Genomic DNA, 20777 nt, shown 5'->3' with positions numbered 1-20777 from the left:
AATTGACGACTTCAGCGACTCTGAAGTTCGCAGTGAAACTTTTCTTGTCACTTTTGATTTTTGGCATTTTAGACATTTTCGTACGTACAGTATAATCTGCCTCGATACTTAGCTGCATTGTCAAGATAGCTGCCTGATAATTTCATTTTTCTGCATCATGGTCATTATACCCTTGCAGAGGGTATTATAATTTTGGTCAAAAGTGTGCAACGCAGTGAAGGAGTCATCTCCCCGACCCTATAAAGTATATATATTCTTGATCAGGATCACCTCCTGAGTTGATATGAGCATGTCCGTCTGTTCGTCTGTCTGTCTGTCCGTCTGTCTGTTTCTACGCAAACTAGTCTCTCAATTTTAAAGCTATCGACTTGAAACTTTGAACACACCCTTCTTTTCTTTGCACGCAGTATATAAGTCGGAACAGCCGGGATCGGCCGACTATATCCTAAAGCTGCCATATAACTGATTGATCGGAAATGGTATACTTTTGGTGTTTTTAGAGTTAGAGTGTTTAAATTTAACGTGAGAGCTATTTTTGGCAAAACATTACGACGTGGCAAATTTCATAAGGATCGGCCGACGTTATCCTATAGCTGTCATATAACTGAACGATCGGAAATAACCCAACTTTTCTGTTTTTGAAGATAGAATGCTGAAACTTAGTACAGATTCTATTTTTGGTAAGTTGATCCAACCTACCAAATTTCATAAGGATCGGCCAACTATATCCGATGTTTGCGATATATATCCGGTTTTAACTGCAAGGGTATATCAACTTCGGCTCCGCCCGAAGTTAGCTTTCCTTTCTTGTTTTAATATGTGTTTACGTGAGGGGCCGTTGTGCCGCAACTTTAAGAGCGCACCCGCGCTGAAGAACGCACCAGCACTGAAGAGCGCACCCCCGCTGAAGAGCGCATCCGCGCTCGCCCCTCTTTGCGCTCTCGTTTCTTCGTCGGGCGTCGTCGATCGTATTTTTTCTGCCTACCGTTGCCTGTTTTCTTGCTAAGTTAAGTTTAGTATTCTCTTGTAAGCAGCCCAATAAAGCTGACCGCGTTATATTCATTGGAAGACGCCCCCGACTTTTTTATTCAACATATCAACTCCTGGAATCTTTTGCGGCAACAACGCCCCCCTACAAACATTGGTCCTTCGAGCCGGATAATACTGGATTTTCTTCTGCCAGCAGTTCTCGGCATTGTTCCGCCAAAAGATAAGTACATTTTTCCGTCTCCATCTCTCTGCCGGTCTTCAGCAGTGGTCCGAACATTAAATTTCGTTCACACTGCTGCAAGATTGGAGGGAACTCCGTGTCAACTCCAAGTCCGAGTTTTCCGACACAACGGCAGGTTGAGATTTTCTAATAATCTTGTATAATAATCATAAAATTCTGCAAATTTTTCCATCCGTCTTCGTTTTGTGTGATGCCCATATTCCTCCCTGTTTTCGGCCTCTCCGTTATTCATTTGCTTGCCAACGGTCGAGGCATATGTGCATCCACATACATACATACGCACATACATATTTTTTTGGTGCAATTAATCCGCGAAAAATTCGCAAGTGAACAGTGAAATTGTGTGGTGACAAAAAGAAGGCATAATTAATATTGGCCACCGGTGTGAATTAGTTCCGGAATTTCCAAATTCACCGAACAGTCCGCCGCTGTCGTAATATTTGTTTTTATCTTCCTCAATCAGTGCCATTTTTTACACCACATAACTTTTCTGTTCCCCCAATTATACAGTCCACTTATCAAAGCTCCACTGTGCCAACATATGCCCACATGCCCTTACATATATCCGTACCTGCATGCATGTCCATATATTTTCTGCCTTTAATTCCAGGAAATATATAACCGATAAAATTTAACATATACAGTCCACTTATCGAAGCTCTACTGTACCATCATATGCCCCACATGCCCTTGCCCTACTTGTCCATATAATTTCCAAATATTTTCTGCGTCCAATTTCAGGAAATATATAGCCGATAAAATTTAAAAAATATTTTACATTTTCTAAAACCAACAATTATAAACCGCCATTTCACTACAAATCCGTGATTATGTCGCTTAAATTCTCGACCTAGCCGTGTTGTGTTTTTCGGTTCTGTTTATTTTTCTTTGAGGTACGTACAGGGTGCCGACGGCATAACCGGCTGCATAACAAAATAGATTAAAAAATCAATTAATTAAAAATTTATGTATTTATAATTATAACTACGAAAATTTATTTAATTCATATTTTCCGTTCGAGCAAAGGGCCAGGTTTTTTAGTTCACCTTTCCGGCCACTCAATAATTAAAGTCGAAGATTTAATTATCGGAAAATTATAATTAATTAATTTAATTATCCACCGTCCATTATTTAATTATTAATTTTCTATCCGTCTCCGTTTTGTGTGCTGCCCATATTCCTCGCCGTTTTCGGCCTCTCCGTTATTCATTCGCTTGCCAACGGTCGAGGCATATGTGCATCCGCATACATACATACGCACATACATATTTTTTTGGTGCAATTAATCCGCGAAAAATTCGCAAGTGAACAGTGAAATTGTGTGGTGACATAATTAATATTGGCCACCGGTGTGAATTATTTCCGGAATTTCCAAATTCACCGAACAGTCCACCGCTGTCGTAATATTTGTTTTTTATCTTCCTCAATCAGTGTAATTTTTTACACCACATAACTTTTCTGTTCCCCCAATTATACAGTCAACTTATCAACGCTTCACTGTGCCAACTTTTCGGCTAGCCTAGCCTATTCCGCCTCTCCTCGAGGGCCCTCGCAGGACGCGGTCGCTGCGCCCACCCTATCGTCGCTGCTGAACCGGAACAACGACAACACCGGGACCCGGATCTTCGACACGGGGGCCTTTATCGACCCGTGTACGCCCTCTAGCTGCAGTGACGCATAGCTAACGACGAGGGATCTGTTGCAACCCGAGCGATTGCAAGGGGGGGAGGATGTTTACGTGAGGGGCCGTTGTGCCGTAACTTTAAGAGCGCACCCGCGCTTAAGAGCGCACCAGCACTGAAGAGCGCACCCGCGCTGAAGAGCGCATCCGCGCTCGCCCCTCTTTGCTTTCTCGCTCCTTCGTCGGTCGTCGTCGATCGCATTTTTTCTATTACCGTTGCCTGTTTTCTTGCTAAGTTAAGTTCAGTATGGGTTATGGGCCCAGGCACTAGAGAGTTCAAGTTATTCGGTGTGTGACTCCAGATTAAGAACAATGAGTGCTCTTTATCAAATTGATAAGTTAGAGGAGACAAACTATGACACTTGGAAAATACAGATGCGATCTGTATTAGTGCATTCCGGTCTGTGGAGTGTTACGTCTGGAGAGCTAACGGAAACGAATGTTCCGGAAGGACAACAGTTTGCGGCCTTGGACAGTAAGGCGTTGGCAATAACATTGAGTGTCAAGACATCTCAATTGGCCTACATCAAGAATTGCTTAACGGCTGTGGAGGCATGGACCAAGTTGAAGGAAGTTCATCAACCAAGCGGACCTGTACGAAAAGTACAGTTATACAAGAAACTGCTTAATAAACGGATGGAGCAAGGGCAGAGCATGACGACCTACATAAGTGAATTTGTGGAAATTCTGGATTGTCTAACTGGAATTGGAATAGACATAAATGACGAACTTCGCACTATCGTTTTGCTATCAAGTCTTCCAGAGCAATTTGAACATTTCGTGGTCGCTATGGAAACACGAGATCAGTTACCTTTGTTCGAAATTCTCACCATAAAGTTAAAGGAGGAGAGCGAAAGAAAAGGAATAATAGAGGAACGAGTCGACACTAAAGCATTTGCTGCAATACACAAGCACAACTCACAGACAAAAACGTATGGACAGAAGAAACGAAAAAATATCGTTTGTTTCAAGTGTGGTGAGCAAGGGCACATTCAGTCCCAGTGTCGAAGAGAGGGTGAGGGAGATCATCGTATGGAATCAAGAAGTATGGTGAATCGACAAAGCAGCCTGTTGCACGCCTGTGACGTCAACAAAATTGACAATTCAACATGGTGCTTGGATAGTGGCGCAACAAGCCATATGTGTTGCGCAAGAGAGCTATTTACAAAGTTTGAGAAGCACACTGAACAGATCGGACTGGCCGATGCTGGTTTCCTTCAAGCAGAAGGTATAGGTGACGTCAAGATACAGACAGGCCAGTGCATGTTGACACTAAAAGATGTTCTCTACGTTCCGAAGATGACCGGAAATTTCTATTCCGTGAGCAGTGCTGTCCAGAACAGGTACAAGGTGACCTTTGGCATAGAGAACGCCAAGGTGATGCAAGATGGAGAATGCATAGTGAAAGCCAAAAAGATTGGCAACTTGTACTTATTTGAAGGTGGCCGAAGTAAATGATTTGCCATGTCAGCTGTTGATGGAATTTTGCTACACAAGAGATACGGACATATTAATTTCTCTAGCTTGAAAGAGATGGTATCCAAAGGGATAGTTCGAGGAATAGATAATATTCGGTTGCCAGAGAATATTAATTGCAAAACCTGTATGGTTAGCAAAATCCATGTTCAACCTTTTCCATCTGCAACGAGTAATTGGGCTAAGGAGCTTTTGGATCTGATACACGCAGATGTTTGTGGACCTTTTCCAACACCATCCCTCGGAGGTTCCAAGTATTTTCTGACGTTCATTGACGATAAGTCCAGGAGGATTTTTGTTTATTTCTTTCATGGAAAGAACGAGGTGCTATCTAAATTCATCGAATTCAAAAATCTGGTGGAACGGCAGACAGGAAGAAGATTGAAATGCCTGCGGAGTGATAATGGCGGAGAATTTGTCAATAAACAGTTTGACGAATGTCTAAAGCAGCATGGAATCGACAGACAGCTAACAATAGCGTATACTCCCCAGCAAAATGAAGTTGCGGAACGGGCAAATCGTACGCTAGTGGAGATGTCAAGATGCCTTCTGGTCCAGGCGGGGACTGGGAGATCGTTTTTGGGCAGAAGCTGTCAACACTTCGGTTTATCTGCGAAATCGTTCCCCTACCAGCGCATTAGAGAGTATGACTCCTATGGAAGCGTGGACGGGTAAGAGACCTTATGCAAAACATCTAAAGGTTTTTGGATCTCTTGCAGTTGCTCTGGACAAGGGTCCGAGGAAGGACAGCAAATTTCAACCTAAGGGAAAGGAGTACATTATGGTTGGGTATTCTGTTGCAGCCAAAGGTTATGACCCATCAACTGGACAATTGGTCGAAAAACGGGATGTATTATTTGATGAACATCATGACGTGGCATCCAAGGATGATACTGTGACGATCGAGCTGAAGGACCGTCAGCAGCAGGGACTCGGAGATGCAGAAGTCGTTTCTGACTCATCCATCGACGCCGACAGCTCCGATGATAGCACGGATCAGTACGAGAGTGCTGAAGAAAAGGGTGAGCATGTCGAGGAGGAGGCACGCAGGGGCCCCGGCCGCCCTAAGATCATTCGGACTGGAAAACCTGGACGTCCAAAGAAGCAGTACAATATTCTAGGCGCCCTTATATCGGAAAATGTTCCGATTCCGTTAACTTGCAAAGAGGCACTGGAGAGTAAAAATGCAAAGGAGTGGCGTGAAGCCATGAAAAGAGAATATGATTCTCTGGTTGCCAACCAGACTTGGCAAGTCACTGATTTACCCAAAAATCAGCGAGCCATTGGATGCAAGTGGGTGTTCAACGTGAAGCGTGATAAAAATGGCCAAATAGAACGTTTCAAGGCTCGACTGGTAGCAAAAGGATGCGCTCAGCAGTTTGGCGTAAATTACCAAGAAACATTTTCGCCAGTAGGCCGATTGGAGAGTGTTCGCTTTATTATAGCACTGGCGGCGGAGCTTAAGCTACATCTTCATCAAATGGATGTATGCACCGCGTATCTCAACAGCGATCTGAGTGAGACGGTCTACATGAAGCAGCCGGAAGGGTACTCAGATGAATCGAATCCTGACAAAGTATTGCTTTTGAAGAGATCAATATATGGCTTGAAACAATCAGGAAGGGCCTGGAACGAGAAGCTAAATGGCGTATTGGTCAATATGGGATTCTTTGCCTGTGATAACGAACCATGTTTGTACAAACATTGTGGCGAAGGTAATCTTGTACTAATCCTTGTATATGTTGACGATATAATTATAGCTTGCCAATCGCACGAGGATTTGCTGAAAATCAAGAGCAGCATCTCACAATCATTCGAGTGTGTTGACAAGGGTCAACTTAACCATTTCCTGGGCATGGAAATCGAACGAGACGGTGATCTTGGAGCAATTACTTTGGGACATACGCAATATATCAAGGATCTTTTGCATACCCATGGAAGTGATTTTTGCAAGTCGGCGAAGACACCTTTGGATCCTGGTTTCCAAGTAGACTGTACAAGCCCTCAATGCAAAAAGGTGGATCCCACTACGTATCAGTCTATAGTAGGAGAGCTTATGTGGCTAGCTCTTACAACAAGGCCAGACATATTGCATTCGGTGTCAAAATTGGCACAGCGGAATCAAAACCCGCATGCTGAACACATGGCTGGCATAAAGCACATCTTTAGATACCTCTCATCTACGATTGACATGAAACTACACTATCGGCAATGTGGTCAGTCGTTCTGTGGATACGTGGATGCGGATTGGGCAGGCGATAGGCTTGACAGGAAATCATATACTGGTTACATCTACTTGTTAGCAGGTGGTCCGATTTCTTGGCGTTCGGAAAAGCAGCGAAGTGTGGCGTTAAGCAGTACCGAGGCGGAGTACATGGCACTTTCGGCGGCATTTAAGGAGGCGATAGTCATGCGAAGGCTGATTTTGGAGATCGGTTGCGGAGACAACGACACCCCGATCGTCGTGTATGGGGATAATCTGAGTGCGCAGGCGTTAACCAAGAATCCTGTTCATCATTCCAGAACGAAGCACATTGATATACGTTATCATTTTGTTAGAGAAGTTGTAAAGAAAGGGCAAGTTTTGTTGAAACACAAATGTACAACTGAAATGATTGCAGATATTTTGACAAAAAATCTTCCTAAAACAAAACACGAAGAGTTTACAAAAATGTTTAATTTGTTTTGATAATGATTTTTTGTAAACAAGCTTGCATTGAGGAAGGGTGTAGAAAATAAAGTACCCGGTACATTATTAGGATGATGCAATGCACGCTTGTATAGTCCAAGAAATAGAGAATAAGAAATTATGTATACCAACTTTTTCATTTTTCCTTCGCATACATTTTCAGTCACAAATAAAGTTCCGAAGCATACACACGGTTTTCTGATTTTGGTGGCTTCGAATTCTGCCGCTCAATAACATCGGCAGAATTTTTTATGAGAACAAAGCATCTATTGAGAACAAAGCATATTTCTTAAATAATTTGTATGCAGTATGGCAACTCGTGCAATTTGAATTTCTGCGCATTGCCGGTTTTATCTTATTGTTTTGATCGTGACTTTCGCTCTATACACACATTATCTATACATTTTCAATTGTAAAAATTTAACAAGATGTTAAATCAAAGCGCGTAACTGGTTTAACAATTAAAGAAAATCTGCAAATTATAGCAGCTGTTAAAGATAAAGTCGACAAAAAGAAACTAAGTGCTTAATACAAATGCGATAGGTCTACAATAAATCGCATCATTAAACAATAAGCCGAAATTGAAAAGAATGCAGCCGGGTCTGATCTAAAGCGAAAGCGCCAACGAAAAGGCAAACATGACTTAGTGGAAGAACCAAACAAATGGTTTGAGAAACAGAAAACAACCAACGTAATTCTTGATCGGCATGTAATTTTAGCTAAAGCAAAAGAGTTTTGTCTAAGGTTCGACGACGACTATCAACCTGATGCCAACTGGCTTTGGCACTGGCTCAAGCGTAACAACATAAAATATGGAAAATTCATGGTGAAATGGCGGCAAATAATTCTGTGTCGGCGAATTAATATCAACAAGACATTTTACCTAGATTAATTATAGGCTACAATTTGTAGAATATTTTTAACGCTGACGAAACTGGGCTATTTCATAAAGCAATGCCAACTGCAACATTTTACACTTGTGGAAACCAGAGAAGTGGCAATAAATCGCAAAAAATTAGAATAACAATTTTGTTTATCTTCAATGCGACTGGAAGTTATAAAAAAGCATTTCCAATCGGCAGGTTAAAATCTCCCCGATGTTTTAAAAATGTCAATTTGCCACTGCCGTATTATGCCAATAATAAAGCATGGATGACTAGCGGGATTTTTCGACAAATAATCGCACAAGATAATGCAGAAATGAAAATGCAGAATAGAAAGATATTGCTCTTTATCGATAATGCAACAAGTCATTCTGCCGTAAAAGGACGTGATCACATTAAGTTTTGCTTTTTGCCAGCAAATAAAACGGCTCTACTGCAACCGCTTGACCAAGGCATTATTCACTCATTCAAACTGGAATATAGACGTATTTTGGTCAAACAACAATTGATTGCTGTAAATTGTGGAAAAACCACAATTGAATTTTTAAAAGCACTATCTATGCTGGATGTTGTTCACTTCATAAGTCAAGGATGGGCGAAAGTTAAAACTACAACTATTCAGAACTGCTTCAAGAAAGTAAGTAAGGCATATAAGTCCCATTCGCCTCAACTTACAAATTTATCTTTTCAGGCGGGATTTAATCTATGCTTTGATGTTATCGAAAGCGTTACTGATCAAGCGCAATTCGTGGAGACCGTATTTGATGCTCAAATTAATTGGAAAGAATATGCCAATGTCGACTCAGATGTTGCTTGCCATGGTCAGTTAACCGAAGATGAAATTGTGCGGTCTCTTTTTGAAGATGACAAGACAAGCAGCAGTGAAAGCGAAAGTGACGAGGATAGCGGTGACATAAGCCGCCTTACTATCCAGGAAGGTTTTTGTGCAGTGAAGATTCTTAAAAACATTTGCATGATTTACAAATGTGACGAATTTTTGCCAACACTGAATTCTTTGGAAAACAAATTATTCGGTCACAGACCGACAGCCTGAATTAAAAATTAACAATGAAAATATAAACTACAAATTGAAATATGTATTAATATTTTGTTAACAATAATTTAGACATTGAAATGAAAATATAATTTGGCTAAAAAAGATACAAAATGTATATGTACTTTATTTGAGCTATAGGTAAACTTTTTTTTGTTCAAAAATTAAAATTAAGATAGCTGCATTTTTAAGATAGCTGCCTCGAAGTTGCGAGCAAAGTACTCGAGGGAGCTATGCAAATTATACTGTATTCAGTAATATTATCGGTCATACCGTTCCAACAATAATGTCTTGGCCAAGGTTTTTGAGATGCCTGTGTGACCTCCTTGTATTGGATCGTCATGGAATATAGACAATAGAGCTTTTTTTTCTTTTATTGTTTTTATTTGGAACACCGGGTTGAGTAGCACTCTTCTCAATGAAATTAATATTTTATTGCCCATATTTTTAAAATTATAAATTGAAACATTTTCAAAGATATTTTCCCACGGTGCCACTTTGAGTTGGCTGATTTTATTTATACAGGCTTGCGTTTCAAGCCTTTGGAAAAATTGTCCTAAGTCAAGAGTTCCATTGGTATATAAATCGCTAACATCATATCTTAAAGTAATTTTCTTACCATGTTTAAAGAAACATAGCATATTTTTTACATGCAAGGTCACTACTTTACGTATTTCGTCATTGTTTATGACTTCACATACGTTGGGCTTTGAAGCTTTTTTTATAGATTGCCTTGGCAATTCTATTTTTTCTTTTCCTGTGCAGAAATTTGACATATGGTCTGAAATAAGTTATGGCCCAATGAATTGCTGCTTATTCTTGTTCTGTTGTACTTTTATGACTTCCACTCTTAGTAAACGATTTTGATGCATAAGCAACTGGAAGTTGGAGTCCACTTTTGTTTTGAGTTAAAACTGCTCCGCATGCTTGTTTACTTACATCAATTATTATGCAAAATTTGTTGCTGACATTCAGCTGTCCATTCCAATTTGAAATTTTTTCTACATAATCTTGCAGAATGCAACGAATCATCTAGCACTGTCCGCTGGGTAACTTTTAATGATCATGTGGGACTGGGTAATTTTTAATGACGTCGTATTTTTTGTCGTCAGGCAGGACTTCTTTATCTGTGCATTTGTGTCCCAAAAATTAACATTTTTCAGGATGTAATTTAAGATTGTATTTCCTACATTTCTCAAAAACATCAGTTAAGTTTTTGAGCATATGTGTTTCGGAACAACCAATAAATATTAAGTCGTCCATATAAAGGAATGATTGCGAAGGTTCTAATCCAGAGAAAGCTATAGTCATCATTCTCTTTAAAGAGTTTGGCGCTATTTTTAAACCGAATGGTAATCGCGTGAAGCGATATGAACCATTGTTTGTTGAAAAGGATGTTGTATTGCGTTAACTTTTTTCGAGTTCAATTTGGTGAAAATCCGACATTAAGTCAAGGCATGAGAAATATTTTGCTCTACCTGGTTGATCCAAAATATTGTCGATTCTAGTGAGCGGAAATTTATCAGACAAGAGTTTTTTATTGATTTGACGATAGTCAATTACTAATCGCCATTTTTTTTTTCCGAATTGGAAGTGATTTTTTTAGTACTAACAATAGTGGGCTATTATAAGGTGATACAGAGGGTTCCACTATTTTATCTTGAATGAGTTTTTGAACATGTTTTTGAATTTCGTCTTGTTGACTATGAGGATTTCTATAATTTTTATATATACGGGTTCATCATCAGTAAATCTCAGTTTTTGTTTATAGAAATTATTGGTAGTGATTGATTCGGTTTCTAGTCCGAATACATCACTTTACTGGGGGCATAATGTTGTGAGTTGTTCATTGAATTGAGGTGGGAAGTTTTTCGAGAGTTGAAATAATTAAATTTTTTTCTCGGGTTTCTAAGTCAGTTTTTACTACTTCGTAGTTTGAAAGTGGTTCATGCTGAATATTTTTAATATAAACTACTTGATCTGTATTTGTGCTATGAAGTACCCTTGTATATGCATTGTGAGCTGTTGTTATTTTCTTTGAAAATTTTCTTTGAAAAGTTATTTTCTTTGAAAATAACAACATGTTGACCATGTTGAATTTCTTGATTCGGAATTAATACACTGTCATTTTCTGAATTCATTTCAATTTTTCGGACGACTTGGGATTTTGCTGGCAGAATAAGAGAGTTATTGCCAGAGCTATATGTTATTGGAACATAAATAGGATATTGGAGGTTATTTGGTCTTATTATAAGCCAGTCTTCAGACGGCTTGAAGTCTAATTGACAGTTGTACCATTTAATAAAATCGATTCCTAGTATTCCATCACATGGAATAGCGAATTGCAAATTTACGATATGGAAATCATGTGGAATTATGTATTTAGAAGTTTGAATTTCAATAGAAGTTAAACCTTTTGATTTGGTAACTTCTTGACTTATACCCTGTATGTTTATTATTTGATTATTTTTGATGTTTTAAAAAGCATCAGAATTTTCCTTTATATGGATATTTCCGCATCTGCATGTAATATAAAAACTAATTCTTTTCCTGTTGCTACGTTTGTGAAACTAACAAATGTACTTTGACTGAGATTTATGATGTGAACTTTGGTGTTTCTTACTGTTGTGTACCTAAAGGCGTTTGGGAGTTTCCCGAATCTGTATGGACTACCCTAACGTTATTGATATGGTTGTTATTGCCATTATTATTATGGTTTCCACCACGGCCGTGGCCGCCGCGATTGTTTCCACCACGGTTTTTGTTGTTTCTGTAGTTATTGTTATTATAGTTATTATTGTTTCCGTAGTAACCATTATTTTGGTTATTTCCATTATTTTGGTAATATCCGTTATTGTTATATCTACCTCGATTATTACCTCTACCGCGATAATTGTTTTTGTAATTATTACCGCGATAGTTATTTCCTCAATGGTTGTATAATATGGAATTGGCATTGCATTTCAGTACTGCATTGTATGTACTTCGTGACGGCTTCATTTATTGTTGTAAAATTGCTTGCTTCCAATATAGTTTTAAGTCGGCCATGCTCACAATTTTTATACCCTTGCAGAGGGTATTATAATTTTGTCCAAAAGTGTGCAACGCAGTGAAGGAGACATCTCCGACCCTATAAAGTATATATATTCTTGATCAGGATCACCTCCTGAGTTGATATGAGCATGTCCGTCTGTCCGTCTGTCCGTCTGTCTGTTTCTACGCAAACTAGTCTCTCAGTTTTAAAGCTATCGTCTTGAAACTTTGCACACACCCTTCTTTCCTTTGCACGCAGTATATAAGTCGGAACGGCCGGGATCGGCCGACTATATCCTATAGCTGCCATATAACTGATTGATCGGAAATGGTATAACTTTCGTGTTTTTAGAGTTAGAGAGTTCAAATTTGACATGAGAGCTATTTTTGGCAAAATAATACGACATGCCAAATTTCATAAGGATCGGCCGACTATATCTTATAGCTGCCATATAACTGAACGATCGGAAATGACCCAACTTTCGTGTTTTTGAAGATAGAAAGCTGGAACTTGGTGCAGATTATATTTTTGGCCAGTTAATCCGACCTACAAAATTTCATTAGGATCGGCCGACTATATCCTATAGCTGCCATATAACTGAACGATCGGAAATGACCCAACATTCGTGTTTTTGAAGATAGAAAGCTGGCACTTGGTACACATTCTATTTTTGGTCAGTCAATCCGATCTACCAAATTTCATAACGATCGGTTGACTATATCTTATAGCTGACATATAACTGAACGATCGGAAATGGTATTTGGTAGAAATATCAACTTTCGAATTTTTGAAGATAGAAGCTTGGGACTTTTTTTTAGATTCTTTATTGTAATTAATTGGTTTTATTATGATGTAATCATAAGGATCGGCCAACTATATCCGATGTTTGCGATATATATCCGGTTATAGCTGCAAGGGTATATAAACTTCGGCTCCGCCCGAAGTTAGCTTTGCTTTCTTGTTAACCATTGTGGAGATGGCTTTCTTGGTGCTGAATTTGTCAGCGTTCTCGGCCGATAGACCATCATCAATATACGAAGCTTCTAAGAGCTTCCGTAGATTGTCTATCTCCGTTGTAAATTTTTCTGCCGTTTTTTATTTCAGGCTCGTTTTTGCCATTTCGGCTTTAACTATGTCGGACGTTTTTCTGACTTTAGTATCTTGCAGTTTTTAAATTATTGACTCTGTACAAAGTGGATCCATCTATTTTGGATTTAATAACTTCTACAGCCAAGGCTTCGAATGTACCTTTCGTTAGGTTGACTAACCTCAAAGCTGTAATAAATCTTTGCAGGTGTAACCTTTGCCCGTTAAATTCTGGGATGGCATTCGATATTTCCTTAGTGTATGCCTTTTGGGCAATTGTTTCTTCTGCCATTTTGGTAGGTTTTACTTCCAAAATGCTGTTGTCTAAATCTGAGTCGGAAGCGGTTTACTAATATTTCTGCATGCTTATTCACAGTGTTTATCTGTGCTGGCCTAGGCCTTGATAATGACTTATAAAATTTATCAAAATTAATTTTTATACCATGCAATCTTTCATAAATTTCCCTCCATTCCATTATCCAATGGATTACGGATATAATTTTATCGGGATATTTTATTGGACAGGGTTATATTTATTTATTTTCGTTTCATTTCTATTTTGTTAGACATAAAAATAGATTAAACTTCATACTTTATAAAAATATATTCTGTTCTTCAATATAGAATCCTAAGAATAATATATCTCCATGTGGGTATATATATTTTAGGTGTTGTATTTTATTTCTTAACGGAACATCTTTTAAATAATTATTGTAGTCGCTTTCCTCTTTTTTTAAATTTTTATATTTTGACCAGGTCATTAGCCTGGCTTCTGTTTATGGCTCTTTTAGATATACATTTGTTGTGAAATATATAAGCCTTATACAAGATATATGCGCTTATAATTAATACAATTATTAATAATAAGATGTTCGTTAGCTCTACATTAATTGTTTTGGATTCAACTTTATTTATTTCATTAGCAGTGGAGTCCACCTACTTTACCTCTACTAACCTCATTTGGGTGTCTTCTCATTCGTTAATATGTTTTTCCCTAATTTGATTGCATAATTCAATTTATTAATAATTTGCCATTTATTTTGGCTCGTTTATTTTTCTTAAGTTTCTTTGGAGTTTTTCTTTGCGTAAATGTGTAATGTCTCTATATGAAAATTGCCTTATTCGGCCATATTATTAAATTAATTTTTTTTCTTGCCCTATATTATTATACCCTTGCAGAGGGTATTATAATTTTGTCCAAAAGTGTGCAACGCAGTGAAGGAGACATCTCCGACCCTATAAAGTATATATATTCTTGATCAGGATCACCTCCTGAGTTGATATGAGCATGTCCGTCTGTCCGTCCGTCTGTCCGTCTGTCTGTCCGTCTGTCTGTCTGTCCGTTTCTACGCGAACTAGTCTCTCAGTTTTAAAGCTATCGTCTTGAAACTTTGCACATATCCTTCTTTTCTTTGCACGCAGTATATAAGTCGGAACGGCCCGGATCGGCCGACTATATCCTATAGCTGCCATATAACTGATTGATCGGAAATGGTATAACTTTGGTGTTTTTAGAGTTAGAGAGTTCAAATGAGAGCATTTTTTGGCAAAACATTACGACATGTCAAATTTCATAAGGATCGGCCGACTATATCCTATAGCTGCCATATAACTGAACGATCGGAAATGACCCAACTTTCGTGTTTTTGATGATAGAAAGCTGGCACTTGGTACACATTCTATTTTTGGTCAGTTAATCCGATCTACCAAATTTCATAACGATCGGTTGACTATATCTTATAGCTGACATATAACTGAACGATCGGAAATGGTTTTTCGGTTTGCAATATATATCCGATTTTAACTGCAAGGGTATATCAACTTCGGCTCCGCCCGAAGTTAGCTTTTCTTTCTTGTTTTTTTAAGATAAAGAAACCTTTCTAGTTTTTGTATGGTTTTCAGGCCACACGTTTATTGGGCAACATTAGTATTGCTCAATTTTCAATTATTATATATGTATATAAAACAAGAAAGGAAAGCTAACTTCGGGCGGAGCCGAAGTTTATATACCCTTGCAGTTAAAACCGGATATATATCGCAAACATCGGATATAGTTGGCCGATCCTTATCTGAATAGGAATATATAATCCAATTTATTACAATACAAAATCTAAAAAAAGTCCCAAACTTCTATCTTCGAAAATACGAAAGTTGATATTTCTACCAAATACCATTTACGATCGTTCAGTTATATGGCAGCTATGAGATATAGTCGGCCGATCCTAATGAAATTTGGTAGGTTGGATAAACTGATTAAAAATAGAATCTGTATTAAATTCCAGCTTTCTATCTTCAAAAACACGAAAGTTGGGTCATTTCCGATCGTTCAGTTATATGGCAGCTATAGGATATAGTCGGCCGATCCTTAAGAAATTTGGCATGACGTAATGTTTTGCCAAAAATAGCTCTCATGTCAAATTTGAACTCTCTAACTCTAAAAACACAAAAGTTATACCATTTCCGATCAATCAGTTATATGGCAGCTATAGGATATAGTCGGCCGATCCGGGCCGTTCCGACTTATATACTGCGTGCAAAGGAAAGAAAGGTGTGTGCAAAGTTTCAAGACGATAGCTTTAAAACTGAGAGACTAGTTCGCGTAGAAACAGACAGACGGACAGACAGACGGACAGACAGACGGACAGACGGACATGCTCATATCAACTCAGGAGGTGATCCTGACCAAGAATATATATACTTTATAGGGTCGGAGATGTCTCCTTCACTGCGTTGCACACTTTTGACCAAAATTATAATACCCTCTGCAAGGGTATAAAAACAAGAAAGGAAAGCTAACTTCGGAGCCGAAGTTTATATACCCTTGCAGTTAAAACCGGATATATATCGCAAACATCGGATCTAAATGGCCGATCCTTATAAGAATATGATAATATAACCCAATTTATTATAATAAAAAACCTAAAAATGTCCCAAACTTCAATCTTTAAAAACACAAAAGTTGGGTCATTTCCGATCGTTCAGTTATATGGCAGCTATAGGATATAGTCGGCCGATCCTTATGAAATTTGGCATGCCGTAATGTTTTGCCAAAAAATGCTCTCATTTGAACTCTCTAACATTAAAAACGTCAAAGTTATACCATTTCCGATCAATCAGTTATATGGCAGCTATAGGATATAGTCGGCCGATCCCGGCCGTTCCGACTTATATACTGCGTGCAAAGGAAAGAAGGGTGTGTGCAAAGTTTCAAGTCGATAGCTTTAAAACTGAGAGACTAGTTTGCGTAGAAACAGACAGACGGACAGACGGACAGACAGACAGACGAACAGACCGACATGCTCATATCAACTCAGGAGGTGATCCTGATCAAGAATATTTATACTTTATAGGGTCGGAGATGTCTCCTTCACTGCGTTGCACACTTTTGACCAAAATTATAATACCCTTTGCAAGGGTATAATGACCATGATGCAGAAAAATGAAATTATCAGGCAGCTATCTTGATGATGCAGCTAAGTATCGAGCAGATTATACTGTACGTACGAAAATGTCCAAAATGCCAAAAATCAAAAGTGACAAGAACAGTTTCACTGCGAACTTCAGAGTCGCTGAAGTCGTCAATTAGAAAATTAGCATGGGCCTTCTTTTTAGAAGGCGGCTTGATTTTGATGGGAGGGCGGGGTCTTGCCAATCCATCGTGTTGGTTTTGCCCGCGATTGGCCTCCAGATTGTTTAAATATAGGTGGTTATTATTAATAATAAGATGTTCGTTAGCTCTACATTAATTGTTTTGGATTCAACTTTATTTATTTCATTAGCAGTGGAGTCCACCTACTTTACCTCTACTAACCTCATTTGGGTGTCTTCTCATTCGTTAATATGTTTTTCCCTAATTTGATTGCATAATTCAATTTATTAATAATTTGCCATTTATTTTGGCTCGTTTATTTTTCTTAAGTTTCTTTGGAGTTTTTCTTTGCGTAAATGTGTAATGTCTCTATATGAAAATTGCCTTATTCGGCCATATTATTAAATTAATTTTTTTTCTTGCCCTATATTATTATACCCTTGCAGAGGGTATTATAATTTTGTCCAAAAGTGTGCAACGCAGTGAAGGAGACATCTCCGACCCTATAAAGTATATATATTCTTGATCAGGATCACCTCCTGAGTTGATATGAGCATGTCCGTCTGTCCGTCCGTCTGTCCGTCTGTCTGTCCGTCTGTCTGTCTGTCCGTTTCTACGCGAACTAGTCTCTCAGTTTTAAAGCTATCGTCTTGAAACTTTGCACATATCCTTCTTTTCTTTGCACGCAGTATATAAGTCGGAACGGCCCGGATCGGCCGACTATATCCTATAGCTGCCATATAACTGATTGATCGGAAATGGTATAACTTTGGTGTTTTTAGAGTTAGAGAGTTCAAATGAGAGCATTTTTTGGCAAAACATTACGACATGTCAAATTTCATAAGGATCGGCCGACTATATCCTATAGCTGCCATATAACTGAACGATCGGAAATGACCCAACTTTCGTGTTTTTGATGATAGAAAGCTGGCACTTGGTACACATTCTATTTTTGGTCAGTTAATCCGATCTACCAAATTTCATAACGATCGGTTGACTATATCTTATAGCTGACATATAACTGAACGATCGGAAATGGTTTTTCGGTTTGCAATATATATCCGATTTTAACTGCAAGGGTATATCAACTTCGGCTCCGCCCGAAGTTAGCTTTTCTTTCTTGTTTTTTTAAGATAAAGAAACCTTTCTAGTTTTTGTATGGTTTTCAGGCCACACGTTTATTGGGCAACATTAGTATTGCTCAATTTTCAATTATTATATATGTATATAAAACAAGAAAGGAAAGCTAACTTCGGGCGGAGCCGAAGTTTATATACCCTTGCAGTTAAAACCGGATATATATCGCAAACATCGGATATAGTTGGCCGATCCTTATCTGAATAGGAATATATAATCCAATTTATTACAATACAAAATCTAAAAAAAGTCCCAAACTTCTATCTTCGAAAATACGAAAGTTGATATTTCTACCAAATACCATTTACGATCGTTCAGTTATATGGCAGCTATGAGATATAGTCGGCCGATCCTAATGAAATTTGGTAGGTTGGATAAACTGATTAAAAATAGAATCTGTATTAAATTCCAGCTTTCTATCTTCAAAAACACGAAAGTTGGGTCATTTCCGATCGTTCAGTTATATGGCAGCTATAGGATATAGTCGGCCGATCCTTATGAAATTTGGCATGACGTAATGTTTTGCCAAAAATAGCTCTCATGTCAAATTTGAACTCTCTAACTCTAAAAACACAAAAGTTATACCATTTCCGATCAATCAGTTATATGGCAGCTATAGGATATAGTCGGCCGATCCGGGCCGTTCCGACTTATATACTGCGTGCAAAGGAAAGAAAGGTGTGTGCAAAGTTTCAAGACGATAGCTTTAAAACTGAGAGACTAGTTCGCGTAGAAACAGACAGACGGACAGACAGACGGACAGACAGACGGACAGACGGACATGCTCATATCAACTCAGGAGGTGATCCTGACCAAGAATATATATACTTTATAGGGTCGGAGATGTCTCCTTCACTGCGTTGCACACTTTTGACCAAAATTATAATACCCTCTGCAAGGGTATAAAAACAAGAAAGGAAAGCTAACTTCGGAGCCGAAGTTTATATACCCTTGCAGTTAAAACCGGATATATATCGCAAACATCGGATCTAAATGGCCGATCCTTATAAGAATATGATAATATAACCCAATTTATTATAATAAAAAACCTAAAAATGTCCCAAACTTCAATCTTTAAAAACACAAAAGTTGGGTCATTTCCGATCGTTCAGTTATATGGCAGCTATAGGATATAGTCGGCCGATCCTTATGAAATTTGGCATGCCGTAATGTTTTGCCAAAAAATGCTCTCATTTGAACTCTCTAACTTTAAAAACGTCAAAGTTATACCATTTCCGATCAATCAGTTATATGGCAGCTATAGGATATAGTCGGCCGATCCCGGCCGTTCCGACTTATATACTGCGTGCAAAGGAAAGAAGGGTGTGTGCAAAGTTTCAAGTCGATAGCTTTAAAACTGAGAGACTAGTTTGCGTAGAAACAGACAGACGGACAGACGGACAGACAGACAGACGAACAGACCGACATGCTCATATCAACTCAGGAGGTGATCCTGATCAAGAATATTTATACTTTATAGGGTCGGAGATGTCTCCTTCACTGCGTTGCACACTTTTGACCAAAATTATAATACCCTTTGCAAGGGTATAATGACCATGATGCAGAAAAATGAAATTATCAGGCAGCTATCTTGATGATGCAGCTAAGTATCGAGGCAGATTATACTGTACGTACGAAAATGTCCAAAATGCCAAAAATCAAAAGTGACAAGAACAGTTTCACTGCGAACTTCAGAGTCGCTGAAGTCGTCAATTAGAAAATTAGCATGGGCCTTCTTTTTAGAAGGCGGCTTGATTTTGATGGAAGGGCGGGGTCTTGCCAATCCATCGTGTTGGTTTTGCCCGCGATTGGCCTCCAGATTGTTTAAATATAGGTGGTTTTATAATTGTTTGGTTTTTGAAAAAATTTTTATTTTTTAACAAATAATAAAACGTTACGTTTGGTTCAAACCCACTTTCGAATCAGGTACTTCAAAAGTGATTGACTATTTAAAGGATGATATTTTTGTGTGTTTTGGAACTCCGGAAGTTTTATACACCAATCCATTGGATGGCAAAGATTATAAGGTGCTACGAAATACCCATGTGTCCATATAATATCCATATCTTCTGTAATAAGTCTAATCTTCCAGGGATTCCATCCAGCTAGTATCAAGTCAATTTGTTGGTATATTGTTTGGATACTTTATTATTGATCTTTATTTTAGAGCAGCCTTGTTGCCGCTCCAAGCTCCCAAAAGGTTCTTTTCCTTTACAATATTTCTAGGAGTGGGAAGTCTAAGTCTCGTAGGCTTTAAATTACATGAACAATCATAAACACTGCGACAAAGTGCTACAGTGTGTGCCCTTTAAGTACTCTTGGTAAAGTGGGTGGTCGATATATGTATTTCTATACATGTTCATATTATATCTCCCTCCTTTTGAAAAACAACGTAATATAATGGAATTATTTTCTAGTATAAATTTTATAACTTTAAGACATGATATTATTTATAGCAATAAGATTACATTTTTTTATGCCTTTTTGTTTTAGTTTTGTGTTAAATTATTCATACATTATTTTTGTGTGTTGTCTTCGGTATGTATGTTTATTTTATGTATGGTTATTTTTTATATGTATCTTTATACAACTTTTTTGTATGTATGGCCTTATGATATATTTATGAAATTAAAATGGGTTATGAAATAAAAAGTTTTTATCTATTGTTTTTTATTTTCATTATTTGATATTGTTATGTTACCTCTATCTCCTATTTGTTCTACCTTATAAGGGCCTGTATATTTAAAATCTAGTTTATGTCCTGTTTCATTTTTCAATAAAACCTGATCTCCTATTTTTAAATCAAAATCTAAACTAGTTTTGTCGTAAATAATTTTTTGTTTTAGCTTATGAGCTTCTAGCATTAGTCTAGCTCTCTTAAATGCCTGTTCTAATCTAAATTTTGATTCCTTAGCG

At 38.1% G+C, this 20777-nt stretch overlaps 1 protein-coding gene and 1 pseudogene across 1 annotated transcript in view; one reads left to right on the top strand and one right to left on the bottom strand.

Moving 5' to 3' along the window:
- LOC108128205 (EF-hand domain-containing family member C2-like) overlaps window positions 1-20777 on the bottom strand; it is a 249911-nt gene that overhangs the window by 58966 nt on the left and 170168 nt on the right. The gene's annotated exons all lie outside the window — the stretch shown is intronic.
- The window catches only part of LOC138927770 (uncharacterized), a 39758-nt pseudogene continuing 22205 nt past the window's right edge, over window positions 3225-20777 (top strand).

Source organism: Drosophila bipectinata, chromosome XR (assembly GCF_030179905.1).
Source record: "Drosophila bipectinata strain 14024-0381.07 chromosome XR, DbipHiC1v2, whole genome shotgun sequence".
NCBI classification, from domain to species: Eukaryota; Metazoa; Arthropoda; class Insecta; order Diptera; family Drosophilidae; genus Drosophila; species Drosophila bipectinata.
The sequence above is the reverse complement of the archived record's forward strand: the minus strand, read 5'-3'. Positions and strand labels throughout refer to the sequence as shown.